The sequence below is a fragment of the Aegilops tauschii genome, chromosome 7 (genome assembly GCF_002575655.3).
Source record: "Aegilops tauschii subsp. strangulata cultivar AL8/78 chromosome 7, Aet v6.0, whole genome shotgun sequence".
Taxonomy (NCBI): Eukaryota; Viridiplantae; Streptophyta; class Magnoliopsida; order Poales; family Poaceae; genus Aegilops; species Aegilops tauschii.
This window is the reverse complement of record NC_053041.3, coordinates 594,803,222-594,827,285: the sequence shown is the minus strand read 5'-3', so window position 1 is coordinate 594,827,285 and position 24,064 is coordinate 594,803,222. Positions and strand designations below refer to the sequence as shown.

General features: G+C 44.4%; 1 long non-coding RNA gene across 2 annotated transcripts; it reads left to right on the top strand.

Moving 5' to 3' along the window:
• The first annotated feature begins 875 nt into the window (after positions 1–875).
• On the top strand, positions 876–3,514 carry LOC120969655 (uncharacterized). Of its 2 annotated transcripts, XR_006667136.2 has the most exons (5): positions 876–1,396; positions 1,568–1,674; positions 1,857–1,923; positions 2,005–2,272; positions 3,229–3,514. It is a non-coding gene; the product is annotated as an uncharacterized lncRNA (long non-coding RNA). The 2 variants fall into 2 exon arrangements; XR_005763994.2 differs by having other exon boundaries at positions 1,568–1,923.
• Positions 3,515–24,064: the final 20,550 nt, after the last annotated feature.

Below are 24,064 nucleotides of genomic sequence, written 5' to 3'. Positions count from 1 at the left end.
AGCAGCCACTGCGGCGTCGACCCCCGTCGGCTCCTCAAACCATCCTTCAATATACTTTATGCAACCTTATTTGAGATACATGTAGTTCCAATTAAAATTAGTTTCAATATAAATGCCAAATTGGGAGATGTAACATCGTGGGAGATAAATCATCATAGGCTGCTGGGAGCTATATAAAACACCATGGGAGATGAATCCATTTGTGAAGAATGTATAGTCCAACTTCCATGAAAGATTCTGAAAATTTATTGCAAACTTATGCACCCATAATATGATTTAATGCAAATGTACATAATTATGGTCCACTTGTAGATATATTGTCACCCCCTATAGGTTGCAAATGTAAGTTTGAATTCTTCGTCACAATTATTTGTAATTTTCATCCATTTAATATGATCTAAAACTAAACATATGCACTTAAATATACATTTTTGTGAAAGTTATAAAACTTTTTTGAGATGCATGTAGTTCAAATTGGAATCAGTTTCAACAAACACATAGAAACTTATTTAAACTATAGAAAATGTTAGTACATCATTTAGAAAATTGTTGAAACACCTAAAAATATATATTTAATACATCACATGTAAAACTATATTGGGTTATGTAAGATATTTTTGTGCAAGTTATTTTTTTGACTGGATTTTGCATGTTATTATTATTATTTCACAAAGGTGACTTAATAATTTTTTTGGAAACCCCATTATGGCTCCCAGCTAGGGAGCGATCCTGCATGAGGCAAACCATGGGTTTTGATTGGTCGAATCAGCTCGCCCACGGATCGTGCTCCCAACCGTTCGATTTTCCAAGATCAACGGGTGGCACACAATCCCTAATTCTCCATCCCTCTCTTCTTTCTCCCCTATCACCCGCAGCCGCCGGCTTCTCTTGCACCCAGCTCCTCCTCCCCGTGCCTTCCTTCCTCCCGTCTCGTTCTCCAATCATCGACTTCCCTGTCCAGTCGAGGCGCTCGGAGGTAGTACCGGGGCAAGTACCACCGGTGCGACATCCAGGCCGGCCCACACCGTCCGGGGGTTCCGTGCTCGGCTAGATCTGACGATCTAGCTGCCGGATCCACCGCGGCAGCAACGCCGGCTGCTACCTCCTCTCCGACCCCGACCACCACACCACCTCAACTCCAGCGCGAGACCCTCTACTCTATCCATCCTTTCCATCCACGGCCAGAACCAGCAATGCTGCTGCCGGATCGGTGGCGGCGGTTCCTCATGGTGGCGTCCCCTGCCATCTCGCTTCAGCCTCCTCCCGACGACGCGCCGGGGGGCTGGGTCCAGGGCCGGCCCTTGGCCATGGCAATGAGTGCAGCCGCCTAGGGCCCAGGTCAAGCAGGGGGCCATACTGCCCTACTTCATGTATACACGTATGAGTAGAAGAAAAGGTAAACTGATGGAATAGTAGCGGTAGGCTCAACTCATCACCCAGTCTTCTCGTCTCCTTTCTTTGCTAATTAATTGAATCAATTTCCCAAGAAGCTGGGCTCCCAAACCAATGCTAATTGAATGAAAATTTTCTCTGTATCACTACCTTAACCTCTTCATTATCCAAGCAGGACCCCAGCCTTTTGTTCTTCCATCTTAAAAGTATCCTAAGGAGACTGATGAAGCAGCACATTCGGTGATTGGCCAGTGAGGCGTTGACAGCAGCCCACGTCCACAGGTTAGTTGTTTCTCTTCTGGATTGCCCATCTTTCCTTGTTGATTGCGAATTTTGTGAAAGATTTCTTTGCATGAAATTGTTGCACAAGTTGTTGCCTCATATTAATGGTGATCAAGTATCATCAAATCAGCACATGATGATTAGATACTGCTTTGTTATTATGTTGTGGGATTGCTCTGTAGCTACTTGCATAGAAGGCGTCTGTGCTTTTGTCCAAAACTGCTATCTGTAGGCACGTCGTAAAATATGGTGAGGATTTTTATTTTTAACATTTCCATATTATCATGAAAAACAAGTCATATCTACACTTTGTTGAACTTGTGCTGGCAGCCTGCGGCGGTGCTTGCGAAGACCTGCGTGTCCGTCAGGCCCACTAAACCTAACTTGCACTAGGGCTTCCAAAATGTTAGGGCCGGCCCTGGCTGGGTCTAGGCGGCCATCGGACGCCCCACGGTTAGCGTACTAATCGCCGGCATCGACCTCACGCCTGTCTTCCCCATCCATGGCGCGCGAATCCTCAAGGAGGACAACACCGACACCATGTGTGGTTACCGCAGCCACGACGACTATGTCCAGTTCTACTTCGTCTCTGGCTCCGGTAAGTCCTTGGTCATCCATCCTGCCCCCCCCCCCCCCCCCCCCTCGAGCTCTGGTTTATCTTGTTCTTTTTGTTCGCTAGGTAGAATGTAATAGGAAGCATATGTTAACTTGAGTTAGCTCATAGGCTGCTCTCCAATCACATTCTGTGCTATGGTTGCTTCCTCTTGTTCACCGTATGCTAATGTTTAAAATTGTTGCTATTTAGGTTCAGTGGTTTTATACTCAATACTCATGCCACTACACAATTTGCCTAGGATATTACTTAGAATTTTGGCATGGTACTGTGGTAACTTGCAGGTTATTGGCTTCTTTTAGTTCTGCATGGCTTGTAGATACGGCTTAACTAGAATTGTATAACTGGATAAGAACCGAAATTACCATGCTAGACTTGAGTTGTGTTTTGCCACAGTAAAGTGTTTATACTGCTAGTTCTCTGTGGTAGTTTTAAATAGTTATGTATATTTAGTTTATCTGTATTGCCTCTCTATTCGTAGTGATCTACGTCACTTACATTGCCTCTAAATGCTGGAAATTGTGAATGTTTGTTAGGAGTGGTAAATACTAATGAATTGATTTAGTTGAGAGTCAAGTGTAATCATATTTGTGAATGTGCCTTCTGTGAGGTTTGTGAATTTGAAAAAAAAGAACTACTTTTATTCTGCAGGGTGATCTTGCATTTATGTACATAACATCAAATAGAAAATAGATATTGCATTCGAATTATATATCTTTGAATATAAAATAGGCCTTTTGACAATTGTAAACTCTTTTTACTTGTTTCAAAAATACTAAAATAGGCCTTCCAACAATTGTTTCAGTGAGAAGTGTGATGCACATTCTTGAGGCACAATTGTTTCCTTTCCTCCATAATATGTACTGTACTGTTTGGTGTGATCATTTCCTATTTCCTTATTCTATACCAGCTAGACACTCATTGCTGTATTATTTTAACAGCTGCTCAGGATTATTTGCTGCCTTTACGAGAGCGAGAATGGCATCATCGACTTCTACCTCCTCCATCTCAAGGACAAATCTCATGCAACCCATGGTGCTGCATCTGACGCGATCATTTGTAATTTGGTAGTGACTATTATATGTGTAATGTACGAGTTTTGGATTATTTTTTGTTGTAAATGATGGCAATGTGGCTTTAGTGATGTACCTCTGATGGTTGTTGTAATTGAATAGAACAATTTAATGGAAATTTGTGCGCTTGGCAGAATTATGTGTCTTGTTGATGGAAAATATTTGGGTTGTGGAAAATTATTTGTACTAGCAAATATGCTCGTGCGTTCCATTTCTTTTTCACGATGCGATAATTGTTTGGCGCCACCAAAGTAAGTTTTGTTGAAATAGAGTATCGCCACGGAAAGTTTAAATTATCGCAATGGTTTCTCGCTACAAAGATTTTACCTGTTGTGATACCTATTTATCATCACCAAAACAAGTATGTTGCAATTTCATGTTACGACGACTGGAATATTTGTTGCCATAAGTTAATGTCACAAGTGCTGTGGGTCGTGGCAATATGCCTAATGCCACAAAAACAATGATTGTTGCCATAGTTTATTGCCACAAGTGTAGTGGGTCGTGGCAACATGCCTAATGCCACGAAAACAAGGATTCTTGCCATAGTTTATTGCCACAATTGACTATTGCCACGGAAGAGTAATGCGCCACGAAAAGGCCGTTGTTGGCATAGGTTGTCGCCACAAATGTCTATCGCTACGAGATATCAGTGGCCACGATTCGTTACATGTTGCATTAAAACTATCTCCACAAATCAAATTGTGGCATCGGGTGAGTGTTGCCACGAGAAAACATGTGGCAACTTCCCACATGGATGTTGCAATAGCACGCCTTATTGCCACGATTGCTTTTTCGTGGTAATAACCTATTACCATGTGTCCAGTCGCAACGGCTGCCAACGAATGTCGTTTCGTGGCAATAGGTACTAATCGCCACGAAACATCATGTATTGCAACAAATGATTTGTTGCAATAGACCCGAATCCTTGTAGTGAAGTAGCTGGCAAAGCCTCCCCCAAGCTTGTGGGAGACTCTCTACTTTAGTTTCCATAAAGTTAAATATTTCCTGTAAGGCAGCTTGTTTCTTATGAGCAGGAAAATATTTTTTAGAGAAGTAATAAATCATATCCTGGGAACTACGCACACAACCAGGAGTAAGAGTATTGTACCAAGCTTTAGCATAACCCTTTAATGAGAAAGGAAATAATTTGAGAATAAAGTAATAGTGAGTTTTCTCATCATGAGTAAAAAGGGTGGCTATATCATTCAACTTAGTAAGATGTGCCACAACAGTTTCAGTTTCATCACCATGGAAAGGATCAGATTCAACCAAAGTAATCAACTCTGGGCCGACAGAGAATTCATAATCCTTATCATCAGTAAAGATAGGTGAAGTAGCAAACTTAGGATCACATTTCATTCTAGCATTCAGAGATTTTTCTTTATACTTGCATAGTAATTTCTCTAGATCATCTCTATCCTTATAAGCAAGAATATCTCTAGTTGTCTCTTCATTCATAGCATAACCTTCCGGTTGCTTAGGCAATTCATATCTAGGAAGGCTAGGTCTAGCAGGTGCTTCAAGAGTTTAAGTTTCAAGCTCATCATCAGATTCAACAACATCATGTTGTATTACTCTAGCAATTTGTTCATCAAGAAAATCACCAAGTGGCACATCATCATTATCAAGCAAGGTACTGGCATCATTCATAGTAGAAGTAGCATCATCAATAACTTGCGGCATATCAGGATTCATAGCATGTGGTGGTGTTGCAAGTTTACTCATAACAGCAGGTGAATCTAAAGCAGAACTAGATGGCAGTGTCTTACCTCCCCTCGTACTTGAGGGAAATATCTTAGGCTTAGTATCCTTCAGATTCTTCATAGTGATAATATGATAATAATCCCAAGTGACTCAACAAATATTGCTATGCTCCCCGGCAACGGCGCCAGAAAAAGTTCTTGATAACCCACAAGTATAGGAGATCGCACCAGTTTTCGAGGGTAGAGTATTTAATCCAAATTTATAGATTCGACACAAGGGGAGCCAAAGAATATTTGAAGGTATTAGCAGCTGAGTTGTATATTCAACCACACCTGGAGATTAATTATCTGCAGCAAAGTGATCAGTAGCAAAGTGGTTTGATAGTTTTGATAGTAGTGACAGCAGCAACGGTAACAGTAACGGTGATGATAGCAGTAGTAACGCAGCAAGATCAATATATAATAAATTCGTAGGCATTGGATCTATGACTTATTGGATGATATTCATCATGTGACATTTATAACCTAGGGCGATATGGCACTAGCTCCAGTTCATCGATATAATGTAGGCATGTATTCCGTAAATAGTCATACGTGCTTTATTAAAAGAACTTGCAAGACATCTTTTGTCCTACCCTCCCGTGGCAACGGGGTCTATATTGCAAACTAAGGGATATTAAGGCCTCCTTTTAATAGAGAACAGGAACAAAGCATTAACATATAGTGAATACAGGAACTCCTCAAACTACGGTCATCACCGGGAGTGGGCCCGGTTGTTGTCACTCCGGGGTTGACGAATCATAACACGTAGTAGGTGACTATAACTTGCAAGATCGGATCTAAAACATGGATATAATGATGAATTCATAAACGGTTCACATCTGAGTTCATGGCACTCGGGCCCAAAGTGATAAGCATTAAGCATAGCAAAGTCATAGCAACATCAATCTCGGAACATAGTGGATACTAGGGATCAAGCCCTAACAAAACTAACTCGATTACATGATGAATCTCATCCAACTCCTCAACCGACCAGCTAGCCTATGAAGGAATTACTCACTCCCGATGGGGAGCATCATGGAATTGGCGATGGAGATTGGTTGGTGATGGTGAAGAACAAAGATCCCCCTCTCCGGAGCCCCAAACGGACTCCAGATCTGCCCTCCCGAGGAAGAACAGGGCTTGGCGGCGGCTCCGTCTTGTGGAACACGATAATTCTTTCTCCCTAATTTTTTGCTAGAAATATGTGAATTTATAGTATCACGGGGTCGTCAGCGGGCCACTAGGTGGGTACAACCCACCTGGGCGCGCCAGGAGAGCCAGGCTCGCCCTGGTGGGTTGCGCCCACCCAGGGGCCCTCTCTGGTGGTTGTTGGCTCCAAAAATCCTCTTTTATTCCATAAAAATTCCTCGCAAAGTTTCATTTCATTCCGAGAACTTTTATTTCTGCACAAAAACAACACCATGGTAGTTGTGTGAAAACAGCGTCAGTTCGTGGTTAGTTTCATTCAGATCATGCAAATTAGAGTCCAAAACAAGAGGAAAAGTGTGAGAAAAAGTAGATACGTTGGAGACGGATCATGAACCGTTTGTGATGGGCCGCAAATCGTAAACGTAGCACCACAGAATACCGACTGCGATGGCAATGTGAGTAGAAACGAGTAGGAGTACTCTAGGGTCCCTATCCCCAACGGTTTCTGGGTCGTGTGGGAAGGACCCCCCTATCGCTGTCACTCACTAGGCGACGGTTCCAAATGCCGTCGCGGAAAGGGCTTAAAAACCATTTGTATAGCACCAACGCGTACTAGTGACACGTCCTCCCTCTTCTTGTTCAAAGAATCTTATCCCCTGCTCTTTCTTCTCTTCCATCGCGCGGGGATCTCACCCACCATGGTGGCCTCCACGAGCTCTTTTTTCAAGTGATTCAAGGGTGCTACGAGGGTGGCAGTTCGGCTACTGCGAGCACCACTATGAGGCTCCTATGCTGACCCGATGCTATTACGGGATTGCGAGGGCGACCCGATGCTGCGACGGCGCCGCCGCGCTGCGACAGCGTTGCGGTGCTGCGACGATCGTCGACATGTTGCGATGGCATTGTCATGCTACGATGAATGCTGCGACGATGGCATCGGGTATTGCTACCTCTTGATCATGCGTTGGTTTTCCCTTGAAGAGGAAATGGTGAAGCAGCAAAGTAGCGTAAGTATTTCCCTCAGTTTTTGAGAACCAAGGTATCAAATCACTAGGAGACTACACGCAAATCCCTCGTACCTGCACAAACAAATAAGAACCTTGCAACCAACGTGATAAAGGGGTTGTCAATCCCTTCACGACCACTTGCAAAAGTGAGATCTGATAGAGATAATAAGATAAATATTTTTGGTATTTTTGATGTACAGATTGAAAAGTAAGATTGCAAAATAAACGGCGACGGAAATAGGTAGTTGACGGGAGATTAATATGATGGAAGATAGACCCGGGGCCATAGATTTCACTAGTGGCTTCTCTCAAGATAGCAAATTCTACGGAGGGTGAACAAATTACTGTCGAGCAATTGATAGAAAAGCGCATAGTTATGACAATATCTAGGCATGATCATGTATATATGCATCACGTCCGTGACAAGTAGACCGAAACGATTCTGCATCTACTACTATTACTCCACACATCGACCGCTATCCAGCATGCATCTAGAGTATTAAGTTCATAAGAATACAATACGAGCCTTGCTGCCCCTGCTGTCACTGGGAAGATGACATGATGTAGAGGGATAAACTCAAGCAATATGATATAAACCCCATCTTTTTATCCTCGATGGCAACAATACAATACGAGCCTTGCTGCCCCTGCTGTCACTGGGAAATGACACGGCAAGATTGAACCCAAAGCTAAGAACTTCTCCCATTGCAAGAAATATCAATCTAGTAGGCCAAACCAAACTGATAATTCGAAGAGACTTGCAAAGATATCAAATCATAAATATAAGAATTCGGAGAAGAATCAAATATTGTTCATAGATAATCTTGATCATAAACCCACAATTCATCGGATCTCGACAAACACACCGCAAAAAGTATTACATCGAATAGATCTCCAAGAGAATCGAGAACTTTGTATTGAGATCCAAAGAGAGAGAAGAAGACATCTAGCTAATAACTATGGACCCAAAGGTCTGTAGTAAACTATTCACACATCATCAGAGAGGCTACGGTATTGATGTAGAAGCCCTCCGTGATCGATTCCCCCTCCGGCAGAGCGCCGGAAAAGGCCCCAAGATGGGATCTCACGGGTACAGAAGGTTGCGGCGGTGGAAAAAGTGTTTCCTGGTGCTCCTGGATGTTTTTAGGGTATAAGAATATATATAGGCGAAGGAAGTAGGTCGGTGGAGCTACGAGGGGCCCATGACGGTGCGGGGCGCGCCTCCCTATCTCGTGGACGCCTCGTTGCTTCCTTGACGTCCACTCCAAGTCTCCTAGATTGTGTTCCAAAAAGGATCCTTGCGAAGGTTTCATTCCGTTTGGACTCCATTTGATATTCCTTTTCTGCGAAACACTGAAATAGGCAAAAGAAACAACAATTTGCACTGGTCCTCCGGTTAGTAGGTTAGTCCCAGCAATAATATAAAAATGCATAATAAAGCCCATTAAACATCCAAAACAGGTAATATAATATCATCGAATAATATCATTAAACATCCTAGCATAATTTTCAATTTAATTTTCTTTATTGTGGCATGAATGTTCAGATCCAAAAGATTCTATACAAAAGTTTAATATTGACATAAAAATAATAGTACTTCAAGCATACTAACAAAGCAATAATGTCTTCTCAAAATAACTTGGCAAAAGAAAGCTATCCCTACAAAATCATATAGTCTGGCTATGCTCTATCTTCATCACACAAAATATTTAAATCATGCACGACCCCGATGACAAGCCAAGCAATTGTTTCGTACTTTTGATGTTCTCAAACTTTTTCAATCTTCACGCAATACGTTAGCGTGAGCCATGGACATGGCACTATATGTCGAATAGAATGGTGGTTGTGGAGAAGACAAAAAGGAGAAGATAGTCTCACATACACTAGGTGTATCAACGGGCTATGGAGATGCCCATCAATAGATATCAATGTGAGTGAGTAGGGACTGCCATGCAACAGATGCACTAGAGCTATAAGTGTATGAAAGCTGAACAAAAGAAATTAAGTGGGTGTGCATCCAACTCGCTTGCTCACGAAGACCTAGGGCATTTTGAGGAAGCCCATCATTGGAATATACAAGCCAAGTTCTATAATGTAAAATTCCCACTAGTATATGAAAGTGACAAAATAAGAGACTCTCTATTATGAAGATCACGGTGCTACTTTGAAGCACAAGTACGGTAAAAGGATAGTAACATTGTCCCTTCTCTCTTTTTCTCTCATATTTTTTCTCTTTTTCTTTTTCTTTTTTTTGTTTGGGACTTTCTCCTTTTTTATGGCCTCTTTTCTTTCTCTTTTTTTTATTTTAGTCCGGAGTCTCATCCCGACTTGTGCGGGAATCATAGTCTCCATCATCCTTTCCTCACTTGGGACAATGCTCTAATAATGATGATCATCACACTTTTATTTACTTACAACTCAAGAATTACAACTCAATACTTAAAACAAAATATGACTCTATGTGAATGCCTCCGGCGGTGTACCGGGATGTGCAAAGAATCAAGAGTGACATGTATGGAAGAATTATAAAGGTGGCTTTGCCACAAATACGATGTCAACTACATGATCATGCAAAGCAATATGACAATGATGAAGCGTGTCATAATAAACGGAACAGTAGAAAGTTGCATGGCAATATATGTCGGAATGGCTATGGAAATGCCACAATAGGTAGGTATGGTGGCTGTTTTGAGGAGGGTATATGATGGGTGTATGATACCGGCGAAAGGTGTGCAGTATTAGAGAGGATAGCAATGGTGGAAGGGTGAGAGTGCGTATAATCCATGGACTCAACATTAGTCATAAAGAACTCACATACTTATTGCAAAAATCTATTAGTTATTGAAACGAAGTACTACGCGCATGCTCCTAGGGGGATAGATGTGTAGGAAAAGACCATCGCTTGTCCCCGACCACCACTCATAAGGAAGACAATCAATGAATAAATCATGCTCCGACTTCATCACATAATGGTTCACCATACGTGCATGCTACGGGAATCACAAATTTTAGCACAAGTATTTCTCAAATCCACAACTACTCAACTAGCATGACTCTAATATCACCATCTTCATGTCTTGAAATAATCATAAAGAATCAAACTTCTCATAGTATTCAATGTACTTGATAAGATAGTTTTTATTATACCTATCCTGGATGCTCATCACTTTAGGACTAAGATTTTTAACCAAATCAAATTACCATGCTGTCCTAAAAGACTCTCTAAACAATATAAGTGAATCATGAGAGATCAATAATTTCAATAAAATAAACCACCACCGTGCTCTAAAAGATACAAGTGAAGCACTAGAGCAAAATTACCTAGCTCAAAAGATATAAGTGAAGCACATAGAGTATTCTAATAAATTCCGAATCATGTGTGTCTCTCCAAAAGGTGTGTACAGCAAGGATGATTGTGGTAAACTAAAAATCAAAGACTAAAATCATACAAGATGCTCCAAGCAAAACACATATCATGTGGTGATTAAAAATATAGCCTCAAGTAAAGTTACCGATAGATGAAGACGAAAGAGGGGATGCCTTCAGGGGCATCCCCAAGCTTAAGCTTTTGGTTGTCCTTGAATTTTACCTTGGGGTGCCTTGGGCATCCCCATGCTTAGGCTCTTGCCACTCCTTGTTCCAAAATCCATCAAATCTTTACCCAAAAACTTGAAAACTTCACAACACAAAACTCAACAGAAAATCTCATGAGCTCCGTTAGCAAAATAAAACAAACAACCACTTTAATGTACTGTAATGAACTCATTCTTTATTTATATTGGTATTAAACCTACTGTATTCAAACTTCTGTATGGTTCATACCCCCCGATACTAGCCATAGATTCATCAAAATAAGCAAACAACACACGAAAAACAGAATCTGTCAAGAATAGAATAGTCTGTAGTAATCTGTATCAAACACCAACTTATGTAACTAAGAAAAATCTACCAAGATAGGACGACCTAGATAATTTGATTATTGATCTACGGCAATTAGAATCAATATTTTATCACTTTCTGGTGATTTTTAACAATTGTTTTCGTGAGCAGAAAGTTTCTGACTTTTTCAGCAAGATCAAATAATTATCACCCAAGAAGATCCTATAGGTTTTACTTGGCACAAACACTAATTAAAACATAAAACCACATCTAACCAGAGGCTATAGGAAATATTTATTACTAAGAAGGAGCAAAAAGCAAAGAACAAAAATAAAATTGGGTTGCCTCCCAACAAGCGCTATCGTTTAACGTCCATAGCTAGGCATTGATAATTTTAATAATGCTCGCATCAAAGACAAGAATTAAAGCACAAAGAGAGCATCATAGCACACGTGATAAACACATCTAAATCTAACATACTTCCTATGCATAGGCATTTTATAAGCAAAAATTAGCATATGCAAGGAAGAAGAAAGAGACGATAGCAATCTCAACATGACGAGAGGTAATTTATAGTAAGATAAAAATTTCTACAACCATATTTTCCTCTATTATAATAATTACATGTAGGATCATATGTAAATTCAACAAATTATCTATCACATAACATATTGTCAACACGATCCACATGCATGCGAAGTTGACACTCCTCCAAAATAGTGGGATTATTATTAACTGAAGTCATGACCTCTCCAAACCCACTTTTATCAAAAATACCATAAGATTGAACATACTACAAATATGTGGGATCTAAAGTTGAAACTCTTCCAAACCCACTTTCAATATTATTGCAAACACTATTATCAATATCATATTCATCATGGGGCTTAAATAAATTTTCAAGATCGTAAGAAGAATCACCCCAATCAAGATCATTGCAACAAGTAGTAGACATAGCAAAACTAGCATCCCCAAGCTTAGGTTTTCGCATATTATTAGCACAATTGACATCAAGAGAATTTATATTAAAATCATTGCAATCATGCTTTTTATTCAAGGATCTATCGTGAATCACTTCATAAAGTACTTTATCACAATTTTCAGATTCATGAATTTCAAGCAAAACTTCATAAAGATAATCTAGCGCACAAAACCCACTAGCAATTGGTTCATCATAATTGGATCTCTTAAAAAGATTAGCAAGCGGATGAGGATCCATAGATCTTAGGTTCTCTGTTTAGCAATAAATAAACAATTATTCCAACCAAACGAGCAAACGAGCCAAGTAAGACATCAAGGCAAACGAAAAGACGAACAGAAGAAGGGCAAATAAAACGGCAAGGGTGAAGTGGGGGAGAGGAAAACAAGAGGCAAATGGCAAATAATGTAATGCGAGGGATAAGAGTTTGTGATGGGTACTTGGTATGTCTTGACTTGTGCGTAGATCACCCCGGCAACGGGGCCAGAAATCCTTCTTGCTACCTCTTGAGCATGCGTTGGTTTTCCCTTGAAGAGGAAAGGGTGATGCAGCAAAGTAGCGTAAGTATTTCCCTTAATTTTTGAGAACCAAGGTATCAATCCAGTAGGAGACTACACGCAAATCCCTCGTACCTTCACAAACAAATAAGAACCTTGCAACCAACGCGATAAAGGGGTTGTCAATCCCTTCACGACCACTTGCAAAAGTGAGATCTGATAGAGATAATAAGATAAATATTTTTGGTATTTTTGTTGTATAGATTGAAAAGTAAAGATTGCAAAATAAACGGCGACAGAGATAGCTAGTTGACGGAAGATTAATATGATGGAAGATAGACCCAGGGGCCATAGGTTTCACTAGTGGCTTCTCTCAAGATAGCAAATTCTACGGAGGGTGAACAAATTACCGTCGAGCAATTGATAGAAAAGCGCATAGTTATGAGAATATCTAGGCATGATCATGCATATAGGCATCACGTCCGTGACAAGTAGACCGAAACGATTCTTCATCTACTACTATTACTCCACACATCGACCGCTATCCAGCATGCATCTAGAGTATTAAGTTCATAAGAACAGAGTAACGCACTAGGCAAGATGACATGATGTAGAGGGATAAACTCAAACAATATGATATAAACCCCATCTTTTTATCCTCGATGGCAATAATACAATACGTGCCTTGCTGCCACTGGGAAAGGACACCGCAAGATTGAACCCACATTACAAAAAAAAGACATATCCGTGACATTTTGGGCCGAACGAATTTTTTCTGCCATACTTATGACACTTCTATGACGATAATTGTGACAAAACCGGTATCATCATAGATGTGGTGGGGTCCTACTTCTATGACAAAAAATCATGACAGAAAATGGGCTTTTCGTCCTGGGCGGGCCGGAGACGCAGCTGCATGACATTCTTTGGCCCGTCCATGACGGAAAAAACCATGGTAGAAGCGAGGGCGAGGAAAATATCGGGGTGTTCCTGGTTAGGGTGGGTGGTCGGGGCCGAGCGATGCGCGTTTCTCTCGTACACGCACGTGCGTGGGTATGAGGCGTTGGGCTCTAACTGAACCCGAGCGAGGCATTGGGCTTTAACTGAACCCGAGCGATTGCACTGCAGGCTACGCGTTACTGAACCTGAGCGATCGATTGATGGCTGTTAACCGAACACGATCGAGCGATTCCTTCGCTACTGCTGATAACTGAAGCCGATCGATGCTGCCTCTGGATAAACAGTGAGGGTTGCTGGGGGGTTTGGATGAACAGTTCCCGGTGGGGTGGATAAACAGGACCCCGTGGTGTTGCCTCTGGATGAACAGGACCCCGATCGATCGAGCCGGTTGGGGCTGGATGAACAGGACCCCGTGGAGGGCAGGATGAACAGGACCACCCCATGGAGGGCAGGATGAACAGGACCACCCCGTGGAGGGCAGGATGAACAGTAGACGGTGGAGGGCTGGATGAACAGTAGCCCGTGGAGGGGTGGTTGAACAGGAGCCCGTGGAGAGGGCTGGTTGAACAGTAGCCGGTGGAGTAGCGCGCGGTGGAGGCTGGATGAACAGGAGCCCGTTGATGAACAGTCGCAGGTGAAGGCTGGAGGAGGTCGACGGTGGATGAACAGTAGCCCCGTGGAGGCTGGAGGGGGTCGACGGTGGAGATGAACAGTATCCCGTGGAGTCCCGTTTTGCGGTACGCCATACCCCTCCCGATGAACAGGACCCCCGTTTCGACCGTAGCGCTCCAACACAAGTCCGTTTCCTCTGTTTTGCGGTACGCCACACCCCTCCCAATCAAGAGGACCCCCGTTTCGACCGTAGGAGGTCCGTTTCCCCCATTTTGCGGTACGCCAGACCCCTCCCGATGAACAGGATCTCGTTTCGAACTTGGTCGGTCGAACACAAGGCTGTTTCCTCCGTTCTGCGGTACGCCAGGCCTCGTTTCCATCGGCTGTTCCGGCCAAGCCCGCCCGATGAACACGACGACGCATTCCGTTCCGACCCAGCCAGTTGGCTCCCCATGAACACGGCGACGACGCAGTTTCTCCATTCCGACCAAGCCATGTACATGAGCCCTGGCCGTACGTATGCACGAGTAGTCGTTCGAGACCCTTCCCGTATGTATGTACGTGGCTGTATTTTCTTTCTTGCACACTGGCCGTTGTACGTACGTGTACATGCTACGTGCGTGCCTCTACATCGACCAGTATGTACGTACACGTTCGCGACCAGAATGACAACGCTACGTACGCTTCGACCAGGTGGGTCCCGACTGTCAGGCACTTCCTTGCCTGCGAAGATGTAGCTGGTGGGTCCTAGCAGTCAGGGGGCGAATCGTTTTTTTTGCCCGGACGCACTTCCTTGCGTGCGAAGATGTAGCTGGTAGGTCCCAGCAGTCAGGGGGAAACGTTTTTTTCACGAAATACAGTTGCCCGTCCGGTGGGTCCCTGCTATCAGGTGGAGGAATAATTATTTTGCGCGTAATAAGGAGGCACTTCCTTGCGGCCGCCGTGGACCCAGCTGTCAGCCTCTCCACGTACAGTACTCTTCCGATGGAAGTCGTTCCTTGACCACGTTGACCACGCCGCGCCGAGAGCACCAGGGTGGTGGACAACGGCGAGGCCTAGGAAGGGGATGACGCAGAGCCGGGGAAGACGCGACAGTGGAAGCCCGCGCGGAGAGGAGTACGAGGGTTCACTGGTTCGGCTGCGGCGTGAGGCTGCCGTCGCCGCAGGGCCTGGCCAGCGGTGAACATAGTAGGGGGCGGTGAGGCCTCTGCGGCAGCACAGCCGGCCATGGGAGGCAGGAGCATGCGGCACGACCGGCACTGCTTTGGGCGGCTGGAGCAAGGAGACCAAAGGTTGAAGAAGCACTACGGCCGTTGGATGGACATCGTACGGTCACTAGAGCTAGAATCGTTCATATTGACTAAGTTGACAAAGCCGTCCGTCCCCGTCAACTTAATTGGCCCACAAGTCAGCCTCCCACTATTGTGGGTCCCAGCTAGCAGGGGGTATTGATTTTTTTGTGCGTAATAAGGAGGCACTTCCTTGCGTGCGAAGATATAGCTGGTGGGTCCGACCTGTCAGCGGTGGGAACATTTTTCGCGAAATACAGAGGCCCTTCCGGTGGGTCCCAGCTGTCAGGTGGAGGAATCATTATTTTGCTCGTAATATGGAGGCATTTCCTTGTGTGTGGCCGTGGACCCAGCTGTCAGCCTCTCCACGCAGTCTACTTCCGATGGTGTCGTTCGTTGACCATGTTGACCACTCCGCGCCGAGCGCATCCAAGGTGGTGGACGACAGCGAGGCCCCGGACAGCAACGAGCCGGAGATGGGAAGACGTGGGAGTAGAGTCGCAGACGGAGAGGTGTATGACGGTTAAGTGGTTCTGGTGTGGTGTGGTTCAGCAGTTGGTGGAGAAGAACAAGAGGTGTGGAGGGGTGGAGGAATGGCCTGGCCAACGGTGGAGTAGCGCTTCACAGCGAAGCGTGCTAAGCAGAGCTGCTAGCAGCAGGAGGCGGGAGCAGGTGGTCACGGTGGCGCTGGAGGAAGAAGTCGAGAGATTGAAGATGGATGCCAGTCGTTGGATGTAAATCCAACGACTAATGATGTCAGAATCATTTGTTGACTAAGTTGACAACGACTTGCATTGGCTTCGACCTATTAGCCCACCTTTCAGCCTCCAAAAATGTGGCACGTATTCAACCCATTTTTTCAGAATTTGCAGTCTTTTTTGCGGGGTAGAATTTACAGTCCATTTGATCTCTTTTTTGAATTACAGTCCATTAGCTGGGCTAGGTGAACAAATAATGTAGCGTCCATGCAATAATTAGCCCATTTATGTTTTTCCTAAAAAAATACAGGCCATTTGCAGTTTCTCGAAATACATGATTTTGCTGGGCTTATTCTAATTATAATGTTGGGGTGGGTGCAACAATGTTATCAAAAAATAAACAGGGGCTGAGCATTTTGTTATATATATATATATTTAAATAATAAGTTACTTATTATTACATTGGTCCTTAAATCTTACCAAGCTTTTGTACACAATCACCAGGATTTTCGTCGCCAAAAAAATCCATGATTTTATTGTTAAGAAATTATTTTTATAAGTTAATAAGATGTGGGATATTGTTTTCTTACATATGTAAGTGTCTGTTAAATATATGATGACTAACAATAATATATATAACACATAAAATAATTTAAATATATATAATATAGTTAGAAGGGAAACATAAGTTGGACCAGGCGTTTCTATTCTTATATAGAAAAATAGAACAGACCTCTGCATTTTCTTCAAACAAAATACATAAATTGGGCTGCCGATGTTTCAGGAAAAATAAAACCTCGGATGGGAGGTCCATAGGCCGGTCGATACAAGACGGCCCTCAAGAAAATACAAACAGGCCTATGGACCTCCCATCCGAGGTTGTGGGCTGGGCATGTTAAAAAAGAAAGCCTAGACGGGGCATGCAGCCCAAAACCCAGCTAATACTTGCTGCCCCAGTGATAATAAATGATACCTGCCAGCTCCCCGGCTTCGTTGTGAATTTATCTCCTATAGTAACTACGTTGAAGCACCTAAAAAAATGTAACTATGTTGACAAACCCGTGGGCCCCAACGTCGGTATAGCATTAGGAGGAAGTATTTTTTCGGTGAGGCACTTGCTTGCGTATGGCCATAGACCTGGTGGTTCCCGACTGTCCGCCTCTCCACATACAGTCCTCTCCAGATTCCTCTCGTTTGTTTAGCATGTTCACAATGGCAGACAGCGGCGTCCCTCGTTTTCTCTCTTTTTCGCACACTCGACATTGTGTGGGCATCTTGAAAATAGCATATCTTTTTGACTGTGCATCGTATGAAGATGTGCTATGCATGAATGTTGATCAGCATGATGTTAACTGGCTGGTAGTTCCAGTTTCGACCATGAATGAAACTTCCAGCATGATGTTAACACTGTTTGAAAAGGCCGTGTTAATATAAATGCTCTGCCTCTGAAAGTTGTAGTTTCTTATCTGAAACTGAACTTGGAGTTTCTTATCTGAAACTGAAACTTGCAGTTTCTTCTCTGAGAATCACATTGTCTGCACTTTTATACTGCTATGAAACTTCATTTTTTAAGTGCTAAAAATAGATCTCTAGAATTCATAAAATACTTCATATGCTCAATACTGCAAATCTGAAATTCAAGAGACATTCATATTTGAAAGTACTCTCAAAATACACAACACAAAACACAATTCACAACCTGCAAATACTAACAACCCTAAACTCCTCCAGACAATTCACAACCTGCCCGACTATTAGTCTAGGGGGGGCGGCAATCCCTCCTATTCCTCAGCGGCAGACAGCCACCCCGTGAGACGATGTGAACGGCGAGGGAGAGGATGGCGGGGAAGCGTCGTCGGGCCAACTGTTTTTCTCCTCTTGCAGTTGGGTTCGGTCGACGAAGACTCCACCGGCTCGCTCTGGCACGACACCCTCACAAACGGCACCCTGTAGATGCTCGATCGATCAATCTCTGGTGGATGCTCCATCTGGGATCGATACTCCCACCACCGCTCCCTCACGATCGGATTCGGTGAATCTGTTTGCTCCATGGCCCAGAGGAGCAGCTCTATGTACTCCCGCGCGACTCCCTCCGGGAGTATCGCCGCCTTTTCGCTCTGTTGCAGATATTTGGCCATGGATGTCGCCGTCGCCGCTAGTTGGTCCTTGTTGTCAAACCAAGACTGTATCTCCAACATCCTAGCTAGCTTCACAGGGTCTCCGTCTGCGATACTCACGTATCGGTTGTACTCCTCCATCGATCTACTTCTCCACAACACATTTACTCGCTGGCGGTGGTTTTTTAATGGTAGAGGAGAGGAGCAGCGCTGGTTTTGGTTTAGAACGGGAGAGGAGCGACGCTGGTTTTGGATTGGAACAGGAGAGGAGGGGCGGTGGTTTTGAAATTGAAGAGGAGAGGAGCAGCGCTGGATTTAGATTGGATCACGAGAGGAGCGGCGGTGGGTTAAGAGGAGAAGAGCGGAAGAGCGACGCTGGTCTTGGAAGTATTTTTTTTGTTTTGTGTATTTTTGGACAAAGTTTGACCACGTACTGTATTTGACAAGCAAAATGTGAATGCATGTCACCAAAAATTGTATCGTTTGGTTCGTATCTGAATGTTCTTTCAAATTATATTATTTTTGCAACGTATAACATATATTTTATTTGCGAAAATCATGGTCAATTATGACCCAGAATAAAAGGGAGACTAGTTAATGTGGGGTCGCTTTCTTAATTGAAGGGTAAATTGATTTTGATTTTGATCCGGTCACAGCGCGCCGGCCCTCTCGTCCAATCCTATATCGCTGCCGCACGCTCCTCTCCCTCTTCTCCATTGCAAAGCCACCTCCTCTCCTCTCCATCATCTCCATTCCAAAACCATTGTCTCGCCTCTCCCTCTGCTCCATTGCAAAACCACCTCCTCTCTCCTCGGACGAGGATCCCCTGACGTAGCCCATCCTGCCACTGAGACACTGACACATGGATCCCACCAAGCGCGAGGCCCACCTGTCAGCGACTGAAAGGCAGGGGAACCTCTCCTCTCCATCTTCTCCATTCCAAAACAACCGTCTCACCTCTCCCTCTTCTCCATTTCAAAACCAACCCCTCTCCCCTCCATCATCTCCATTCCAAAACCACCGTCTCGCCTCTCCCTCTTCTCTATTGCAAGACCACCGTCTCTCCTCCCATCTTCCAAAGCTAGCACCGGACCACTCAGAAGGACATCTATGGAGGGGATGCAGCAGCGAATCAAGCAGATCGTCGGCGGCGACCAGGCAAAGTTAGCCAGGTTGAGGGAGATCCTTACTTGGTTTGACAATGAGTGGGAGATTTCGAGGACAGTGAGGGCCATGTGGCAATGTATGCGAAAGAGCGAGACGACGGTGATGAGGGCGGTGATGTACTCCTCGGCGGCAGTCACGCGGCAGTCCTTCGAGTTCATCGAGTATCTCCTCTGGGCGATGGAGCAGACAGATTCGCCCGAGGCAAAATTCAGGCAGAGGTGGTGGGCGTACAGGTCGAAGGTCGAGCACCCAGAGGATAACGAATCGATCGAGTATGGCGTGCCGTTCGTGAGGGTGCAGAGCCAGCCGGAGCCATAGGAATATTCGTTCTCCCACCGCAAGAGGAGGCCGGATGGAGCAACGTCGCTTCCCCGCCGTTCTCCACGGTTCCCTCAACGCTCGCCTCATTTGAACGGCATCGGTAGGGTTTAAGGTAAGCTTCGCACTAACCTAATCTTTCATCTGCTCATCCTTACAATCAGTTTGACAACTAATAAAAATCATGCTTACAATCAGTCTTCAAGTACTATGCCAATCACCCTAAAATAGCTCTGGACCTTTGGGTCAAAGTTGTGACACTGTGTACAAATAAAGAAAAATAGATTGGTGCTTCTTTCAGAAAAGAGTACACCCCTAGAAAACTGCCAATATAAGCTACTAGTATTTTTTGAAGTCTAAGCTACTAGTATTTGGTTAGAGGATTTGCTGCCGAGAAAGATCCGTCCACAATGAGCGCCACACATCCCACTGATGGTGGTGGATGCCAATGCTTATATGAGCAGGGTTGGTGCGGTAATTTTTACTTGGCACCTCGCACTCTGCATATATGCCGGTTCCATCCGTACATTTGTGCAGTTCCACCAAAATGCAGCTGAATAACCCTGTTTGCACAGATAATGAAAAGGCGTGATTCCATTATAGTGGCACTAGTTGATGAAACATACACTAATAAACAGAAGAAAATATTACATCATACTGGAAATCGACCTAAGTCTCCCCGATACACCTTCTACCAGTGATGAACATCAGTGTACAACGGTAGTACAAGGAGGGGCCTTGAGACATTCAAATCTCTATTTTTGTGCAGATCAACTAAAATTAAGCACCCCAGTTTGCAGAAACGCTTAAACATTAACAATGGGACTAGTTGATGAAACATACATTAACAAAGAGAAGCACTTTCTTTATCTACATTGGAAATGAAATGATAGAGAGGACACTCGCTCTATTTTAACTGTATTATTACTTCATTTTATCAGTGACACTAGGGTCGAGCAGGTGGCAAACGAGGTGTACCGTGCGTCGCAAGGATGAAGGGTGGGGGTGCTTAGACTGGGATGCTGAAGCTGGCTCTTTCAGTCCCTATCTTCCCCTAGATGTTTCTGTGGTAGCATTTGGGTTGTAATCCAAACTTGGTCGAGTTGGTGCTGCGTCCCCCTACATGCCTAGCTTATGTGGTGAACTTGTCTCCTGCTAGTACTCAGTCCGTTCTAGTAGTAGTTGCATAACTGCCCGTTTACACTAAGATGTTGTTGGATAATGGTTCTCTATGGTTGGGTTTCTTTAATGAAATCGGAGGGAACCCCCTCTTTCGATATATAAAAAAACAGTGGCACTAGCAGTGCCAAAACATTGCCTCAAATTAATAGTGCCACTAGATTAAGGTGCAAAATAATAACATTACTGCTTTATCATGGCAGTGCCAAAACAATAGCACAAGAGCAGGATCAACATGCAGGATCTTTGGCAAACGGTAAGAACAAAAAGGGACATACCTCGTGATGGGAACCATATTTGCAGTCAACGCCATCGTAGAAGGGATGACACCAGTCACCAACATGGATGATTCAATTAATGGGACCTTTTGGTGCAGTTCATCTAAAATGAAGCAATGTCCCATGAGCTAGCAGCTTCTTCTTCTTCTTATTTTAAGAAAAGGGCTCCAGCCCCGGTTCCATTTCCATGAGAAAACGAAACCCACAGAGCTTCCTCTTCATTAGTTGCAATAAAATTGAGCAACATCAAGGTTGGTCGTGAAGCTCCAGGAGACTAGGCGGACCAGGACAGTTGCATCTCTAACGAAAAGACGCAACTTATCTTAATGGGAAATTTAGTAGGACATGAAAAAAAGTGCCATTGATTCATATTACTGGAGGCATTACATTGAAAACAACATTGGTTTACTGTGTCCTTACTTTTAACAGTGCGACTGCTACATTTTACCACTGGCATTACATAAGAGCAGCTCGGGGCAACAAACATCAGAAGAGGATATCTGGGTTGGTCCCATTTTTGTTCGGTATATAGCCACCTTATACTGTGTGAGGCTAGCACATCTAGTGCTGGACTTACTCTGTTGACTTGTCCCCTAGTCCCCACTTTCTTTCGTTTTTCAACCAATAGATCGGGTTTATATTGAGTTTGTATTGCGTTCCCTTTATTTCCCTATTAGACCTAGAGACCAGTTGGATAGCCAGTCTCTGCTACTTTTCGCCCCCATTATTTCCTCTTTCGACCAAGTCCTAGATTCAGGTAACAAATCTTCCCCCACCCCCCACCCCATTTCTTCCTTGTTTGAACCAAGTACTACTAGATTCGAGTGCATGAACTAGTTTTACCTCTTAACAGTAAAAAAATTAGGTGGTTTTCGAACAGCCGATCGATCCTATCTACACGAGGGGCCCTGAGAAATAGTAAAAGATACAAATGCAGCAATGTCAGGAGCTCGGGAAGTAGAGCAAGGCCGGTTTCCAAGGAAGTTATACCTGAGGGTCGCCGGGATGTCGCTAGGTGGGCGGCGGGAGGCCGGATCTGCACCCACACTACGACAGCGAGGAAGAAGGGGTGGGAGGCCCTCCCTCGCCAGCGATGCTTGGGAGAGAACGACAAGGAACGCTGATCGGGACGCGCCGGCAGTGGGTAAGAGCCGTCACCGAGGACGACCGCGTGAACGTTGCACCTTCTCACCTTCCCCGGCGGAGAGGATCCAGCTGCATCTGTGACCAGCGGTGAGTAGAGAGAGAGTGTGTGGCCACCGCTGTTGTGTTTAGATCTGGAGAGGACAAGACAGTGTGAAGAGAGCAACACTAGCAAGCAAGCGCGGAGGCTCCTGCCTATATAGTGGAGTACTAGTTTTCTTTTGTCTACCGGCCGGAGCCGGCTTGACCTCGGTAATGACTGTCGAGAAGTCTTCATGCACGTGCCCCGGAGGCGCAGTTGTCGTCATTTTGACCTGAAGCACGGGATTATAACATATAACACGAAAAAATGCTACATGACAAGAAATCATAACCTCACTGCCCAAAGGAGACAAGATGAATCCCGACAGACAAACTAGACGAGGATCACAGCTCAAATTAAAGATAAACTCGTAGAAAAGGGGTCCGTCGATAGATGTCCTAATTAACATCGCCGGCTTGACCTAGATGGCAACCGAGTAGTCTTCGTGCATGTGCCCCCAATGACTAGCCCAACTGAGTTGTCACTGTTTAACCCTCGCAGTGATCCGAAGCACATGACACGATATGTAGACGATAGCCAATCCAGGCGTGTCTACTGGAGTCTGGTCACATGCATGGACGAACTGATCTTCTGTGTCTTGCAGGGATCGTCCAGGTACCAACGTATGTACTCCTACAACACTTCTCTAGTAGTACTATCGCTCGTCTCTCTCTTCTATTAACTCACCCGACTTGCGGGGCCGGTGACTGTGCCTATGGTCGGTTCTCAATTGCGGTCCCACATGTGTGTGCAAACACAATACGACGCGCGTTCCATTCGGAGAGCGGCGTGCAAGACCGACCAACCGTCTGGGGTGCGACGCGAACGCGACGGGCGTGTTGCATACGCCGTACATGTGTACCGCCGTTTTCTTGAGCCTTTGCTCCATGGCGCAATCCATGGATACAAAATTAGTATATTGTACTATTTAAAAGTCGAGGGCGGGCTTTTCCCGCGCGGTAGGTGAGGCAGTTCCGCCTAGTCGGTTCGACAGAGATGCGAGAAGATGAGGGAGTAGGCTGCTGCAAACGTAGGGTTGTGTGATTTGACAGCGAGTTACTTCTGGACAGGTGGGGCCCAGTGATTTGACTTGCCATTATCATTTTAACTACGGGGCTACAACCGGCGTGAGTCTCCCGATTCCTGACCACCTCCATACAGGTGCCTCTACCGATGCTCCACCATGTAGAGGCTGGCTCTTGCTTGAGAGCCCACTCCTCCACTTTTTCCTTGCCTCTTTCCCCCACATATGCAAAAATGCCATGTAAAGCGGGCTTATAGCCCACTATTATAGTTGATCCTACAGGTGCTAAGCCTGCCACATAGGCATAAAGTCTGATGTGGCAAGTTAATTAAGAAGAGAGAGACTAGTTTGGTGTCCCCAGGAAGAAACGGTGATAAGCGCGTGTACCTAGATGAAGCAAACTTAGCAACAAAAAACTAAGCACCTATGCATTAGGGACTTGAATTGCTAAGCCATTTAATGCCCATAGCACCTCATCTAAGCATCATTTCATTGGAAGAGGTCACTCCTTGGCAAATACAATAAATACTACGAAGAAAGAGATAGAGAGAAGTAAAAAAAATACTCTTATAGCCAAC